We start from the raw sequence: 16,296 nt of genomic DNA, 5'->3' as shown, positions 1-16,296 counted from the left end.
GAATCCTTACTCTACCCTGCAGAAGTCTGGAAAGGTATTTTACTAATGCTCCCTAGACCAACCTATTAAATGTACTAACACTAAGCACAGAACAACTTAAGGAGGCTGGTAGTCTTCACAACACAAATCCTTTTACAAGGAAAATTAAGTTACCTTTAACGCAATTGTATGGTCTGGCAAAAAAAAGACTCAGATGGCATTTAAGGATCCTGAGCACTAATCTCAGACTAAAATTACCCACTTAATCTATAGCCAAAAGGATTATACTGACCATATACAGGTTGAAACCTGCTGGAACTGAAGGATTACAGAAAGGGTCATGGCTTGAAATACTAGTATACAAACAGTTGGGAGACACAGATGGGAAGGCGAACCCTCTACTGGCGAGGCACCCCCTGCAATTTTTTCAAACTTTTGCAAGCACTTTACCATTTTAAATGCTATTATGATGCAGTGCAAAGCATTCGCTGGATCTCTACAGACTGGTTTCCTCACCACGGAGCAGGACAGGAGCTAAACACCCACTAATGAGAGACAATAGGGTCACCAGGATCTGAAGATACTCATTGCCCCCCTGCTCTCCATCCCAATTAAGTGAATGTGTAGACATCACAGTCTAGGCATGTCAGGATCTCTATGGAAACACAGCTCCCCTCCTTTCCCCCCACATATTGGGGTAATTCAGAGTATACTGAAAACTTTCTTTTATCATGCACACAGGGTTCAGAAATAGGGCAGGTAAAGTTCATGTCAGAGGCTGCAAATGCAGGCGTTCAGATCTTTCAGCAAGCTCTGTACTCCAGTGAGCACCACTTGCTCAGCATCATTCAGAATGAGCCCATAACCACAACAAAATACAGGCAAACATAAAACACCCACCCTGCAGTTATGCATACGTTGGAGGCTAGTGAGCTACAGACCATATGTAGAAGAACAGATCACTGCGCGTTACCCAAGCCCACCCACAGCCATAGTAACGAACACTGCTGTAAAAAAAAGAAAAAAAAAAAAAAAAAAAAAGGAAGGTAAGATCCACTCTCAAACAGCTACTGAATAAAGCACTCAGTGTTTCGCCCCACCAAAATAGAAGATTTGGTCTTTCAGTGAGCAATCCCATTTCTCATGAAACACTTGCAGATTTCACATACGCTGGTCTTTAACTGTTCCAGTAACATTGCCTTTATCATCACAATGTCATCTATTGACAAGAATTCAAAATATGCCAATTCACATTTAAGATAAGCTAACATATTTCCCGAAACAGAACAAAGATACATATCTTTCCACATCTTTTTCCTCCACTGTGGTTGCTGAGATGAGTTCACACATGGACTAGTCGAACAAACACCCTTAACAAGCAATTATCATAATTTACTAACAGGCTCTGTTTCTGTAAACATGTCCTTTTGCAGTGTCTGACAATTAGCTCAGTCCAGAATTTTACAAGAATATTCAAATGTATAAATGACATCTCTGATTTCTCTATTTGGTGTTGGAAATTATGCAAGCCTCAAATACTTCGGCAGAGGTAATTTACTGTCAGTGAGCAAATGTTCATCTTGAATAGTATGAGTCAACTCCCTTCAGGCGTTTTTTCCTTAGAAATAATAATATTTGTATGTAAAAGACAAGAAGTGGTCAGTAAATTACAGATATAGATTTTATCTAGGAACAGAGGTTGAACCAAGACTTTGATTTATAATTACACTTCAACAGGCTACTTGTCGCAGCAGCCCAGTAGTAAACACTACTTTAAGACTAAACAACAGACTCCCTGCCCTACTTCTTAACAACTCTGCAGCATGCAGGTCTCAGCCTAAATCAAATGAAAAATTAAGTATTTTCAAATTACTGACACATCCCTGATGTAGGCTCATTTTAATACAACTCTAATTACATGGTGGTAGTTGCGTTTTTGTTTAGCATCACTGAAACAGCTGAAGGAGAGGAAATCTGCTGAACATCCCGTAGAATTCAACTAACACGGCTTTCAGCGGCTAAATCTGCAGCGATACTAGCAGTTTTGCAGAGCCAAACCCTGACCCTACCCAAAGTCCTCTAGCACAAACTCGGTGGCTTCCTAGGACCTGCAGCGAGATGGAAAGCAGAACACGCTGCTCCTGCTAGGAATGCACTACTGCTCACCACATGCAGACAAAGAAACCCAACTCTAAATCCCCCCCCTTCACTCCATCGCAACGCCTAAACAACTCCGCCTCTGAAAAGAAACTTGCCGGGTTTCTTCCCAACCCGACAAAGAAACAGCCCGAGAAGTTAAAATGCATTCGGTTTCCTTTATAGGGCAATAACCACGTGTGAAAGTTTCCGTAGCAGCGCAGGGAGGGCAGCGCCGCAGCCGGCTCCGGGAGCAGCGAGGCGCTCGCCCCTTCCCCTGCCCTGCCCCTCGCCCGCCGAGGGATGCTCCGGACCTCCAGGGGCCGCGAGGAGGAAGCTGAAGCCCACCGGGGAGGCTAGCAGCCTGCCTAACAGGAGCCGGCGCTCTCCGAGCACAGCCGCACACGGGAGGCGAGAGCGACGGCGGATGCCCACCCACCGGCCGCTCGGTGCCCCGCTGCCGGCAGAAGGGGCGATGCTCCCCGGCGCTGCGGGCAGAGCGGAGGAGGGCCGGGCTCCGGCCGTGCCGGCGACCCGCAGGGCGGCGCGGCACCGCGCCGCACCGCCCCGCGGGCGCGGACTTACGCGCGGACCCACGCCGCGCCTGCCCCGGGCGTGAGGCGGCCGCAGCCCTGCCTCTCCACGCCGGCCCGGCTCGCCGGCCCCTCCGCGAACCCGCGCTGCCCACCCGCCTCCCCAGCAGGGCCGGCGCCGCAACAGGTCGGCGGGGACCGACTTACAGCAGCGGCTCCTGGGCGAGCGCCGACGTCCCCCTCTGCCTCCGCGGGCGGCGCAGCACCGCGCATGGGAGGGGAGCGCGGCTGCCGGCGCGGCGCGACTCGGCGTGGACCGCGGAGAGGCGGCCGGGCAGGCTGCGCTCGCCGGGAGCCGCGCAGCGCCGGGCGGAGGTGGTGCCGCTGGCGGGAGGCGGGCCGGGGAAGGAGGGCGGGCGGGAGGCAGGCAGGAGGGACTGGAGGAAGGGAAGAAGCGAGCGGCCGCTCCTGCTGCTGGCACCGCCGGCGCGGCTCTGCCCAGGCGGCGGCGCGAAGAAGGCGTATATGGGCCGGGGGGCGGGGGGAGCGTTTATGCAAAGCGGGTGAGTGACAGGCGGGGGAGGGACGGCACGGCGCGGCGCGGCGAGGGCGCAGCGCTCTCGCAGGAGTCGCTGCTCCGGCCGGCGGCCCGAACGGCGCGGCGGTGCCCCCGCGCCGCCTCGCTGGGGACTGCGGGACGGGCCTCCCCGGCCGGTCGGCCGGCCGGTGTCCCGGGCCGAGGCGGCGCGGCGGCCCCGCGGGGTTAGCCGGGCCACCCCGCGCAGTGCCGCACCGGGCTGCCGGCGGCCGCACCGCTCGGAACGAGCGAGGGGGCGCGCCCCGCTTTGCGGACGCCGAAATCCCTGTACAGGGGACGGGGGGGGGACGACACGGCAAGAGCGCCGCGGAGGGTGCGGAACGAACTGCGCGGAGGGGCCCGCGGGCGCCGGGGTCTGCGCTGTCCGCGCTGCCCCTGGCCCGCATGGCGTGCCGCGGCGGCCGAGCCCGGGGAGGAGGCGAGCGGAGCAGCCGCGGGGGAGCGGCCGGCAGGGGCCGAGGGAGCCCGGGGTCTCGGGCACCGCGGGGGACCCGGGCACCACGGGGGGCCGAGCGCAGCGCCCCGCGCTTCCACTGCGCGCCCGTGAGGCCTTGGCAGCGCTGCTGCTTCCTTCACAGCTGCGCGCCGGAGCGGTACAGCGGCACAAAGCTGAGCCTGGCTTTAATTATTTCCCAATTAACAAAGTATGAGAAAAACGCACTTGTGCAAAAGGCCGATTTCAAAAGTAAACATCTAGACATAACAGCCGTGTTTACATAATGGTATCTTGCAGCTCTCCACAAGAAGAATACAGGATACCATCCTCAACACCGTACATACTGCTGATTTGCCTTTTGCTAATACCATTTAAAGCCATAAAAATGGTTTTAGTCTAAAGAGCCTTCGAGGAAGATGAGAGCAAGTATTGTACTCCCACCAGCAGGAAAGTCCTAGCTGCATCTAATAGTTTGGAGAATTCATCCATTCCTCATAATGAGACATCACTCAAATTTCTCCTGTTAAAAAAAGCCCTGCAAGCAATTCGCTAACATGCAGACGGTTACTGGTATTCCTGTGGCTGGACTCCAGAGTCTGCAGAGAAACACACACTTGGTGTATAGCAGGACACATCTGAAATTCCAGAGAGCCTGGGGGTATACGCAAGCCTGGAGAGCATGGCTGAACAGGGAGCAGATGAAAGAGTAGTTTGTTTCATAGATTATTCTTTTTACAATACTGTTTGATTGCAACGTGAAGTATTGCAGATTGCAAGGTCTAAAAATGCTGCACATCTGTATGTAATAAAGTATGTTTCAAAGCTGTTTAGGTGTGAGAAGCTGTTGGACATTGTAAATGACCTTACACAAGGGGTATTCACAGACACCAGTGATAACCTGAGTCCTGTCCCTCTGAGGATTTTGGATTAGACTCTGAGTGTTCGACCTTTGTGGCACATTGGATTGTCCATGTTTTGAGTCTGGGTTTTCCCTTTCATCATAGCATTTCCCATAAAATGCCTTGATCCTGTTTTCTCCCATTTTCCCCCAACAAAACCCTGCAGAGATTCCACCCAAATCCTGTCCCCTTAGAGCTAATTCCCTTATGGTGAATCTTCCATAGTCTGGTGTCAGAAGGTCAGATTATATCATCCTATGCAACTGAAAACACAGGGGACGCATCACTTCATACAGTGTCAGGACAAACTTCAAACAGGCAGAATTACCACCATGAGTGAAAAACAGAAAGAGTAGAGTAATGTTACCTAATCTATCGCTCAGCAATATCTGAACTGTAAAAGTGATTTTGAGCATGGCTATGAGGAATGGTCAGTGAAAAATGAGGTCTGTAGAGAGGACAACATATGGGGCTTACATGGCTGCCCACAGCATGCAGATTTGGGCAATACTCTGCATGAACAGAATGAGGCAATAATCCTGTAAGAGAGGGACCAGATGAAGTACTGATCTTCCTTGTCCTCCATAGAATGAGGAACCTGTTGAAGTTAATCAGGGCAGAATGATAGGATGATGCCATACGTCATCTGTTGGGGAAACAACTACACAGCCAGACAGCCCCTTCTGTGTGCATGTAACTCAGCGCATATGCACTGTGTAAAGCAGTGCAACTGGTGGGAGCAGAGAGGGAGAAGAAAAAGTAACTCCATAGTCCGCTGCCTGTAATTCCACAGCTAGAACGCTTACAAACCACAACAGCAGTTCTCTTGAACGTGCTCACAGGAGCCCCTATTTATGTTCAGGTGACAAAGAGCATCCAAAATGCCTCTGCTCTTTTCTGCACAGGAGTTAAAACTAGGTTGCTCTGGCTGAATGCAGCTTAGAACACATTTAGCGTAAGAATGCTTGCATGGCTAGCATGGAAAAAACACTCAAGAAATTAACCTGGTCCAAAGCAAATCTTTGGCCTGGTTTATGTTGGTCTAAGAACTAAGTCAGGTCACATTTAAACACAGTTCCGGTTAAGCCAGTTTTGTAGATGGGCCAATCTGTATTTTGACACTGCTGAAAACAAAGCTGGCCTAGCCTATCACAGGACATAGTTTAACATGCCCACTGAACTAGTTTAAACATGTTTCTCCTAGTATTCATATGCCAGGATAGATAGGATCTTTGAAGTGTTGCTAAATACCATGATTTTATCAAAAATCGTAAGATAATTGGCCGTTTTCTCAAAGTCCCAGCTTCTAGAGTCATGTGAAATTGATAATCTCTTAGGGTTGGTTTTATTGTTTGGGTTTTTTTAATACGAAGTCTGAAAGAATGACTATGTGGAATGGAAGTGTGGCCTTCGAAAACTCAAAGCTTGGAAAACCCCAAATATTTTCAGTTTTCATTTCTGCAATCGTAAGTGCCACATTTGACTCTGAAAAAAATTGGGGTAGCAAAAACTTCTTTGTTCAACTCAAATCCAGCTTGCTGTGCAGAGAAGCGCTGCTGTTTTAACTAAATGAGTTTCACCTCACACTTTATTTAAATTGGTTTGGCTTCTGTGTTGAGACAAGTTCTTGGATCCTTGAATGTATAGCAAACTTTATAATATGGCTTTATTGACACTTAAATGTTTTGCAGGCATACCTATGCAGCTAAAAAATCTTCCAGACTACCCTAGCAACACCAGCAAGAGTTCTAATGCTGGCAGAGCTGCACTAGCAAAATAATCTGTTTACCAGTGCAGGTTATTTCATTCAGGAGATGGAAATACATTTTTTGTTTTGTTTTATTAGTATCAGCTGCATCTACACTAGCAGGGTTTGCCAGTACAGCTATCTTGGCAACGCTTTTAAATGCAAACAAGCAGTATGTGCCCGCAGCACAGGCTGAGATCTCATTTTTAATGCTATTAAACAGCTGTGTCTTGGGCTTTTGCCTTGTTAGACTCTTTTTAACCACATTATTTTGTTCAGCTGCTAAATAAACAGCATGGGGTTAAATGTATTAGTGTAATTTATCTTCATTCCTTCCTAATTTACACTTTGAATGAATTAATTAGAATGATCTAATTAACACTGTACAATAGCAGTACCACTGCCAGAGGTCTCCCAGGGGGATGGGGCCAGGAACACCCCTCAGTGACCCACACCTGCTTTTCTTATCATTTGCCTGTGATGGGCTTCTCCAGCCTGGCCTGCAGTCAGAGGTGTGAGTTGATACAGCCCAATGTGGTACAACGCTTGTTTAGTGCCAGAGATGTATTTAAAGTGTTTAGTGGGAAGTCAACATTCAACAATTCTTAGCAACAATTATGCCAGCTTGCCCACTAGTTTGGGGGGGGGGGGAGAGAAACCCCTCTTTGCCTGGTTCTCCTTTTCACACTTCTATGTATGTTTATTTTTCAAAAGGTTTACAGTCAGTCAGGCTGCCCCTTAGACGTCATTCCTGCATGGTATGGCAGCTCAGACCAAAAAGAAAATACCTGCTGCTGCCTAAAAACCAGCAGCTCTAAGGGGCAAATGTTGGTGTATGTATGTGACCTGTAACTGCTCCTCTCCAAAACATTTGTATTGCATCAGTGTGAGAAATGACTGTGAGGTGAGAGTCCCTTGTCACTTGTAAAGTATATGAACACTAGCCCATTTGAAGTCAGTGAGTTATGCCATCATCTTACATGTAAGGGATAGGAAAAGTCAGGCCTTGGTTTCTATTCAAGGCTGAATATGTTTGGTACAAAGGATTTTCAGAACAGTCAATTTGGCTGTAAAATAATGTTATAGATATGGATAATGTCTGGAGTGAGAAAGATTTTCACCTGATGTTTCTTAATCTGTCAGGGAGACCCTTCGAAAAGCCTGCCTATTGCATCTAGTCCAGAATTCACAATTCTGCATTACTCCAGCAGTATGTGTTTATACAGAAAAGTAGTAATGAGAAGAAAATACATCTCAGACTATAAGGAGAAGCTGTCCGCTTCTCTTTCGTACATAATTCCTCTGCCCATCTTAGCATTTTCCAGTTCGTCTTGCTCTCTAATTACTCCCCCAAAAGTCTCTGCTACCTGACTTTATTTTTTGCCTGTTCCATATCTCATGTTCTCCCTATTAGCAAGTAAAGTCATTCCTTGGTCAACGAAGACAGCAACCATGATGACCCTCTTTTGAGCAGGTTTGATTAGCAGGGGGGTCACAATTATTGCTGGTATGCAAGCCACTTCCCATAGGTATGTGGACCAGCACAGGACTGGGAGTACCGCTGTAAAGAGTGGCTGGTGCCACTTCTGCCATCACTCATGGTGACATTCAGCAAAAGTCTTAGCATCTCATTCATATGTGCATTGTCAGGAGATTTCAATTAGCTGTGCGTATCTTTGCTGGCTGTTCCCATCTCCAAACAGTAACTCTGCACAGGGACACTTCCTTGCTTTTCTCTACGAGCTATTTCCAGTCAGGGCAGACTCCAGGCCTTGCAGCAACTTCCCTTTGCTTCTCTCTTGCTAAGTAGCAGTGGCCCCCAGTGGTGACAGCTGAGCTGGCTTCTTATTTCAAGTTTTCCCACCCCGTACTGAAAAAGCCTCCACGCTGTAACAGAAACTTGGCCTAAGGACATCTGCATTCCCTACATCTTTCAGTTCCGCAGGGACCATGGGCCAGTTCCTCCTGACCCGTTACATACCTGAGTTTGGAACCCACCAACACCAATGAGCCTCTGAGAACAGGGCTGTACCTTACATTATTCATTAAAATGTTTAATCTTTAAGAATGGACTAGGTAATTTCAACAGAGGACAGTGTGTCATCTAGGGAGACCCCTAAATGATGGAGATTTTTTGCTTGTCTTCATCTTTCATGTTAGTATTGAAACCAGGAAGACAAAAACGTATTCATGCAAACAAATAGCTGTGGCTTTGTAAGGACAGGAATACACATCGAAGTAGCTATTCTTACATTCATGAGTATCACTACACATTTAAATACAAGGTATTTAAGGACTTTTATTCAGTGTGTTTAAGGACAAGCATTTTTGACATCAGATGGGAATACACATACTTTTTTGGTGGTGCAACTTTGAGTCACTCAAGTCTGAAAACATACACATGTATGTCTCCCCAAAAATTTACATTTTAGCCTGGGGACTTGTTATGCTGTTCCCCTCACTTAGATGCTATTTTGCCCTCAAGTCAGGAGAGAACTAGCTCTTCACCTTTTCAGGCCTGCTGAAGAGTCAAGCCATACATTGACAGATGCCAGAAAAAAAGAAGGCAATGCATAGGAGCTGAAAAGCCCTGACTGCGTCACATAGCAGAGAGCTTCAGATTTCTTCAGGTGGATAAGAGCAAACATGAGAGAAAAGCTTTTTTTTGCTTCTTCTGTTTTTCAGTGCCCAAGAGACATTGAGCTAATCTGTCCTTATAGTTATGTAGGTAGATCAGGACCTTGGGTGTAAGTCCAGGTTGCTGACCTGCCAAAAGTCTGTGTCTCAATGCCACTATCATCCACTGTAGCAAATTACAATGAGAGCCAACAGACGTCTTGTAGCCATGCTTTGCATTATCATATACATATATCTTAGAGAACCAGTTTCCAAACTACAAGCCGTGAGGTCACGGGAAGTGGTCCACAGGACCAACGTAAACAGTAAAGTTTATATTGTTTCCAATTCAAAAAGTTTGATGATAAGAATGCATGAGAAGATTGGAAGCTTAATGTGGTTTGTTGGGGACCACTGCTTTAAAGAGACAGAGAGTACAGAATTTTCTGATTTTTATGGGTTTAGGACAGATCCAGACAAGTATTTTAAAGCAAGCTCGTTTGTGTAAGTATGGCTTTATTAATTTTCCTGCTCAACAATTCACCACAAACATCTGGAACAGCATTATTAGTAGTTTTGAGGCCACATTAATTCTGGATGTTCTTAAATAGCATTTTTACAGATACTTAAGAACACTTAAGAAAGGAACACTTTTGAAGGCTTTTGGCAGAACATGAGAAGGTTAAAACAGACTCTCAGTTACCTAGTCTTACTCTGTGAAGCCTGATGATTGTGTGGACTAAGTAATCTGATTCCAGACATTTTAACAGAATGAAATGTGTCCTATGGAGTTGGTATTTCTGTGGTTTAGATCTGACTTTTGAACATGTTGCCTACAGCAGGGGTTGTTTCCCAGGCATTCTTATGTGCACAAGTAGCCTCAGTATCCTCATCAGCCTATGTCTGTTTAATGAGAAGGACTTAAAAGGACACATTTGCTTGTTTTAAAAGAGTTGTTTATGTACTCTCTCGAAGCCTTTATTTGAGACTTTATTGTTCTTGTGTACAAAGGAAACCAGTGAATTGGATCCTGCCACTGAGCCAGTGTATTATACAAAGGTTTAAGTCCTTCATGGTGTTGGTTTGAATTTTTTAATCTTTTTTATGAGCAAGCCTTTGTAGAAGATTAATTCACTGTTGGTGCAGTGCTGGTGCATTTAGATCTGCAGCAAAACCTTATTTAAAAAGAAAGAACAGTTTATGAGTGAAGAAATGTCACATCATAATAGGCAAAACCTTGCAAGTTTCATGTTCAACAGTGCAGGGAAACCAGATTTCTTTGGAAATCTTCTGTGTTCCAAAAAGGCCTATTACTTCTCTAAATGTTAACTTGGACAATTTAGTTAAGCCCAAGTTAAGTAGAAGGGCTTAAACTTGGAAGAATGTGTAGTGTGGGCAAAGCTTAAAAACTTTCTTAATACAGTCAATGTGGCATTTACTCTGGTTATTGATTTGCATCTTCAAAGCTCTGCTTTATTTTAGGCTAATGGAGTTTAATTAGAGATCTGATTGCTGCTGAAAGTAGTAAAAATGAAACTGTTGATGCTTTATTTGAGCTAAACATTTTTTGGCAATTCTCCCAACCTCCAGGACATGTCTGAACATGTTTTTACTTTCCTACCTGAAGAAGGAGCCACTTGGCATGTCAACATATGTATATTTTGGCTTAAAGAAAAGACAGTAGTTTGGAAATACAAAAGACAGTTTCTGTCTTTTGTAACAAGTCTTGTGTTAAGATGTAAAAGAGGTAATACATTAAATTAGAAAGAATTGGAAGTGCATAGTTGGAAGATAGCTAACTGATCACTTCTGCTTTCTTAAAGGAATGTATTTAAGGTTTTTGTTAACAGGCAATTTCCTTTTCAGAATCTACTTTCATCTGTATGTAAAGTTAGAATTTTGCTCAAATAAAATTACAAAGCCTTGTGATTAACCACATCCAAAGAATTGATTAGAAGAATCATCGAGTTTTCCTTAAAGGACTAATGCAAATTCAGCTATGGAAGCAATCTTATCCTGTGCTGGTGTCCTGGTTTTGGCTGGGATAGAGTTAATTTTCTATCTAGTAGCTCGTATAGTGCTGTATTTTGGATTTAGTGTGAGAAAAATGTTGATAACACATTGATGTTTTTAGTTGTTGTTAAGTAGTGCTTATCCTAAGTCAAGGATTTTCCAGCTTCTCATGCCCAGCCAGCAAGAAGGCTGGAGGGGCACAAGAAGTTGGGAGGGGACACAGCCAGGGCAGCTGACCCAGACTGGCCAAAGGGGTATTCCATACCATATGACATCATGTCCAGTATATAAACTGGGGGAAGTTGCATGGTGGGGAGATGGATCGCTACTTGGGAACTAACTGGGTGAGCAATTGCATTGTGCATCACTTAGTTTGTATATTCCAATTCTTTTATTATTATTATAATTATTATTGTAATTTTTTATTATTATCATTATTATTTTCTTCCTTTCTGTCCTATTAAACTGTCTTTATCTCAGCCCACGAGTTTTACTTTTTTTCAATTCTCTCCCCCATCCCACTGGGCTTGTGTGGTTCTTGGTTGCTGGCTGGGGTTAAACCATGACAGCTGGCTGAAAAATTAGAAGATTCTCACTAGTACGTACTCTAGATATCTTTGAAATTCATTGCTTATTGTGATAAACTGCACATATCACAAGTATTCTGGATAGAAATATACTTGCAAGCTTTGTCATATCACAGTAAACAGATGGGTGCAGAGGCTGGCAGCCTCAAGACAGTGGTCTCACACAGCAGTTGTCAAGCACACATAAATGAATTTTGTAGTTCAAAAGTAATAGTTCACCAAAATATCTAAGCAGATATCTTTAAGTGCTCAGTAGCTTGTGTGAGATGCCAGTACACATGGCACGCACACACATACACAAGCCCAGCTTATGGGCCAGAACTTGTGTTTGTATATGTGTAGTCTCATTTTCTCAGCTAGAAACATAAAAATGAAATTTTTATGGATGGATGACCAATTACATGAAAATTCATCAGATTTGGAAATCTGGCTTCAAAAATTTCTCAAGCGAATTTCGCATGTTCATTGTTCATATGAAGACTGGAAATACATAAAAAACCTCAATAAGTGTTAATACAATGGCCAGATTTTCATGAAAATGAAAGCTGTGTGCACACGCAAACAGAATCCTAAGATTTGCCTAGAGGATTGCCTGAGCTCCTAGGACTAAGGTACTTTGGAAAGACTTCAGTTTCTTTTCTGCTCAAGTACATTTCAAGAAGCTTTCCTTCTGCTGGGGTCCTTGAGATTCCAGTATATTAAATGGGGAGAAATCTTTGAGGTACAAAATGTCTGAGGTACAAAAATCCTAAGTGGTTTCATCAAATACCATTGATTTTCCGAGATCACAGTCAGATCAAAAGAAAAAAGAAGTATTTAAAACCCCCAAAAACCATCATAGGATTCTCCTTTATGATTGACTCAGCAGATTCCATACAGTTTTTATAAAATCAATAAAGAAAATTATTTTGTGTTGCTTCTCTGAGCAGGTCTAGTGAAGATGTGTTTCTGCAAGAGAGCTGTGTTGTCTGAGAGCAAATAATTTTTAAATTTTCTAGAGTTCCTACTTCTTATTTTCTACCAAATAACATTAACATGAACTTCTAAAACATAAATAATGCAATGTAGTTTAGCTTTTTCATGCTAATGCATCTCCATAAACAGACTATAGAAATGAAAATACATTTATAACACAGGGCTGCCAGCCCATCCACATATAAAGCATAAAATTTTGTCCATGATCTTCAGAGTAAATTTAAACAAGGACCAGTCTTTAGACCCCTTAACTTCTCCAATTCTTCCTTTTAGTCTATCCTAAATGTTCTATATATTTCAGCATAATACCCCGATATACTCCTGTATGAGAAATAAGCTCAAAAAAATCCAATCCATTGTTTTAAGGGACCAAAAGAAAAAGATTTGTTAATAATTTATTACTACAACAAGGGCTGTGAGAAGAGGAAATATCTTGAAACCTTCATTCTTCTTCTAGTGTTATAGTTACAGCACCACAACTACTACCGTGGAATTACCATCACATTTAACAGTTTGCTTGCTAGTTACAATGCTTTAGACACCTCTTGTTAAACCATGACAGTCGTCAAGTCTGGGCTAAGTTCTGCAGCCACATCTCCCCACTCTCACTTGCAGGGAGGTGGCAGATGCCTGCCCCAAGTCAGCACCGCTGCAGGCAGGGCGAGACACTAACACCCTCCCTGTCTGACTGGTACACAAGCACATGGCACCAGACAGGGCAAGAAACTGCCCAAAGCTCGTGAGAAATGATGTTAAACTCACTGTTAGGCAATCCCTTATCATGAACAAACATCAGACATGGGAAAAGGGATTGGGTGAATCCTGACTTTGTTGAAGACAGTAGACAGAAGATCGGAGACATGGTTTTGTCTCACTAATTATTACAGAGCTAAGCAATTACGTTTAGTGAAACAGACATGCATTTATATTACCTAGGCTCACAAATGTAAAGCTGACTCCACCCTTCCCTCTTTAAATACATCCCTCCTCCCTCTTTTATTATTACTTATGGTACAATTACTTATTCTTTATAGATAAACGCATTCTTAAAGAACTCATGACAATGGCATTTTTTCCTTTCTTGTTTTCTGCATATGTTTATTTCTCTTTGCACATTCCTGTCTTTCTCCATCTTGGCATAGTGCATTCAGGCTGTGTCCTAACTGTTAACAACATACATTTCTCTTAGCTGCCCTCCTAGCTTAGCAGTGTTTGTCCATAAAGGTAAAAGGAGCTGCAGAGAGGGGAGCCTGCCAATTGCACAGCCAAAATATACTCAGTCACACCCTGGTAATGGACTGATTTTGGAAGGATTGCACAGATTCCACGCCGATAGGTTTTGGTACCACACCCCCTATCTGATCCACTTATTTTAGTAAATCCCAGAACCATGAAAAGATAGATCTGACATGGTAATGCCTGCAGGCATAGTTGTCCACTCTACCCTGATCTGAACCAACAGATTAACTCAAAGTTTCTGAAGCACATTTTCTCAACTTTATTCATTTAAGACTAAAACCCAGCTCCTGTGAAGTCAATGGGAGTTTTGCCAGTGAACTTCAATGCCTCTGCTATTTTATTCCTTCGCTTCCTAAGCAGGAACTGCAAATCACGCTGTATTACACGGTAATTTTATTAGGCATCCAATCGTGCCTTCAGTGAAGTAGAAACAAGTTACCCTTTACCTTTGCCATCAACAGAATCAGGCACCTTCAGCAAACCACCAAATTCGCTACATGTTTCTTCTGTTGGAAGACACTACTCTAAAAGACTTCAAACCATTCTGTCTTCTGAACTGAAAAACTAAAACATTTGTGTGATAAAACAATCACACATGTAGTATCAAACTCTTTTCTGCAAGCCTATTTTCTGACTTTTCCCCCCTCTTTCAGGACCTAGATATTTTCCCATGTCCTTATGAATAGCAAAGCCTGTAAATTAGACATTGGTAGATTCTATGTCATATAATTCTGCATAACTAATATGAAGTGTCAAGAAAACATAAGATAATAAAAAAAAATCCAAATGTTATTTTTCATCAGAAAATCAACTTGAGCTTTATAAAAATGTGCAGTTATTACTGCAGACTCTTTGCCTAGAGGTATGTATTTTTGACTGACATGTCTTTTTGTCTGATTATTTTTTAAAAAATAGTAAATCTACATATGACAAAACATATGGCTAATGATATTAGGTAATCCTCTTAAAATATTGGCACCTTGGCACAGTAGCTCTTGGCAGAACTGAAAGCAGTAGACAGATACGGCTTTAAACTGTCTTCCTCTCTTTGTTTCCCTTTCTCCAGTTCCAGCTACAGCCAAGGCAAAAAGCCACCTCCAGGCTTCTTTTCACAGTGTTTACATTCAATAGCCCTCAGGGAGGGAAAGCAGAAAAATGGCAGTACGTGTGTGCTACTTCAGGAACTCGAAATGTGAGTTGCACAAGTCTCCTCCATCCAGAGGTTTGCTTTAAAGCCATTTTGCACCATCAGCATCAGTAGAGGCAGTTCTAAGCATGGAGTGCCATTTGATTGCACATTCCCCCTATCTGCACAATAGACTTGAATGAAGCTGGCTTTCTAAGCACTCTTCAGCTGACCAAACATAGTGTTGAAAATTATAATAATAAAAGGCATTATGGATTAGTATTGTCTGTTTCTAATACCATTTATTCATAGTAGGACTATGAAGAACATTTACCCAAAGCATCCCAAGTAATACGAGTAACTAATGACCACAAGAAGCAGGAGTTAAATAACATGATCTGACCATTTCTTCTCACAACTTGAACTGCAAATACCATACACAAGCCTTAGAGCTCACTGAACAAAAGAGATTACTTACAGACTGCCAAAAAAGAAAGCAACATCTGTTACTGGGGTCTATACAAAGAAAATATTACTGTTTAACTGCAATCAAAACCATTCTGCAGCTCTTAAAATCCACAGTTCACTTTAAATGTATTGGGGTTTTTTTTTTTTGAAACTTGATATTTTGTAAGGTTTTCTTTATCACTTAAAAAAAGCTTTTCTCCAAAATACTTCACAGTAAATCTTGGAATTCTTTTCAACAGACCTTACTCAGTATACTGAGCAATACAGGTTACAAATGCCTTTTAGTTATATTGCGGTAGCTCTTTGGATCGTGAATCAGTGTTTAGTCACATCTTTCTTTGAGACTGTCTATAGTCATAGCTTTCAGATCACAAATCTCAGGCTCCACACTGTACTTCTAAATGAAATTATCACAATAAATTAAATATTCACACTAAAGATTAGGGGCTTGGGGAGGTGTGTGTATCAGTAACTACATTGATATGTATTAATGGATCAATCATTCATTCATTTAATGAATACACAGAAAGTTAAAAATATTTCAAATCTAAAGTCTTTCTTATATACACAGCACTTTTGAATATAAACTCCATACATTCCATAGAATTTACTCTGCACTTCCCCATTAAGTGATTAAATTAATTTTGAGAGCTGAGATTTCTCAACTGACTAAAGTGTATCAGATTATCTTCTTTATTGTGTCAAAATCATAGAATATCGTCTGGAAACGGTCTTTGGAGGTCTCTAGTCCAACCTCTTGCTCAAAGGAGGGTTACTTTTGCAGTTAAATCAGGTTACTTGTGGCCCTTTTGAAAATCTCCAGGCAAATTTTGAAAAATCTCCAAGAATGGAGGATATTAACTTTCCTCAACCCACTGATGATGATCTTGCTTATACTGCCCAGGATGCTGTTTGCCTTCACTGCTGCAAGGTCACACTGCTGA

The 16,296-nt window shown here is 43.2% G+C and overlaps 1 protein-coding gene across 2 annotated transcripts in view; it reads right to left on the bottom strand.

Moving 5' to 3' along the window:
- The window catches only part of ENC1 (ectodermal-neural cortex 1), a 39,240-nt gene that overhangs the window by 8,788 nt on the left and 14,156 nt on the right, over positions 1 to 16,296 (bottom strand). The window contains exon 1 of one of the 2 annotated variants that reach the window (XM_075019907.1): positions 2,856 to 3,114. The exons of the other annotated variant lie outside the window; for it this stretch is intronic. The gene's annotated coding sequence lies outside the window, so the exon portion shown is untranslated. Of the gene's footprint in view, positions 1 to 2,855; positions 3,115 to 16,296 lie in introns of those variants that run through there. 2 annotated transcript variants of the gene reach the window in all.

This window comes from Buteo buteo, chromosome Z (genome assembly GCF_964188355.1).
Source record: "Buteo buteo chromosome Z, bButBut1.hap1.1, whole genome shotgun sequence".
NCBI lineage: Eukaryota > Metazoa > Chordata > Aves > Accipitriformes > Accipitridae > Buteo > Buteo buteo.
The sequence above is the reverse complement of the archived record's forward strand: the minus strand, read 5'-3'. Positions and strand labels throughout refer to the sequence as shown.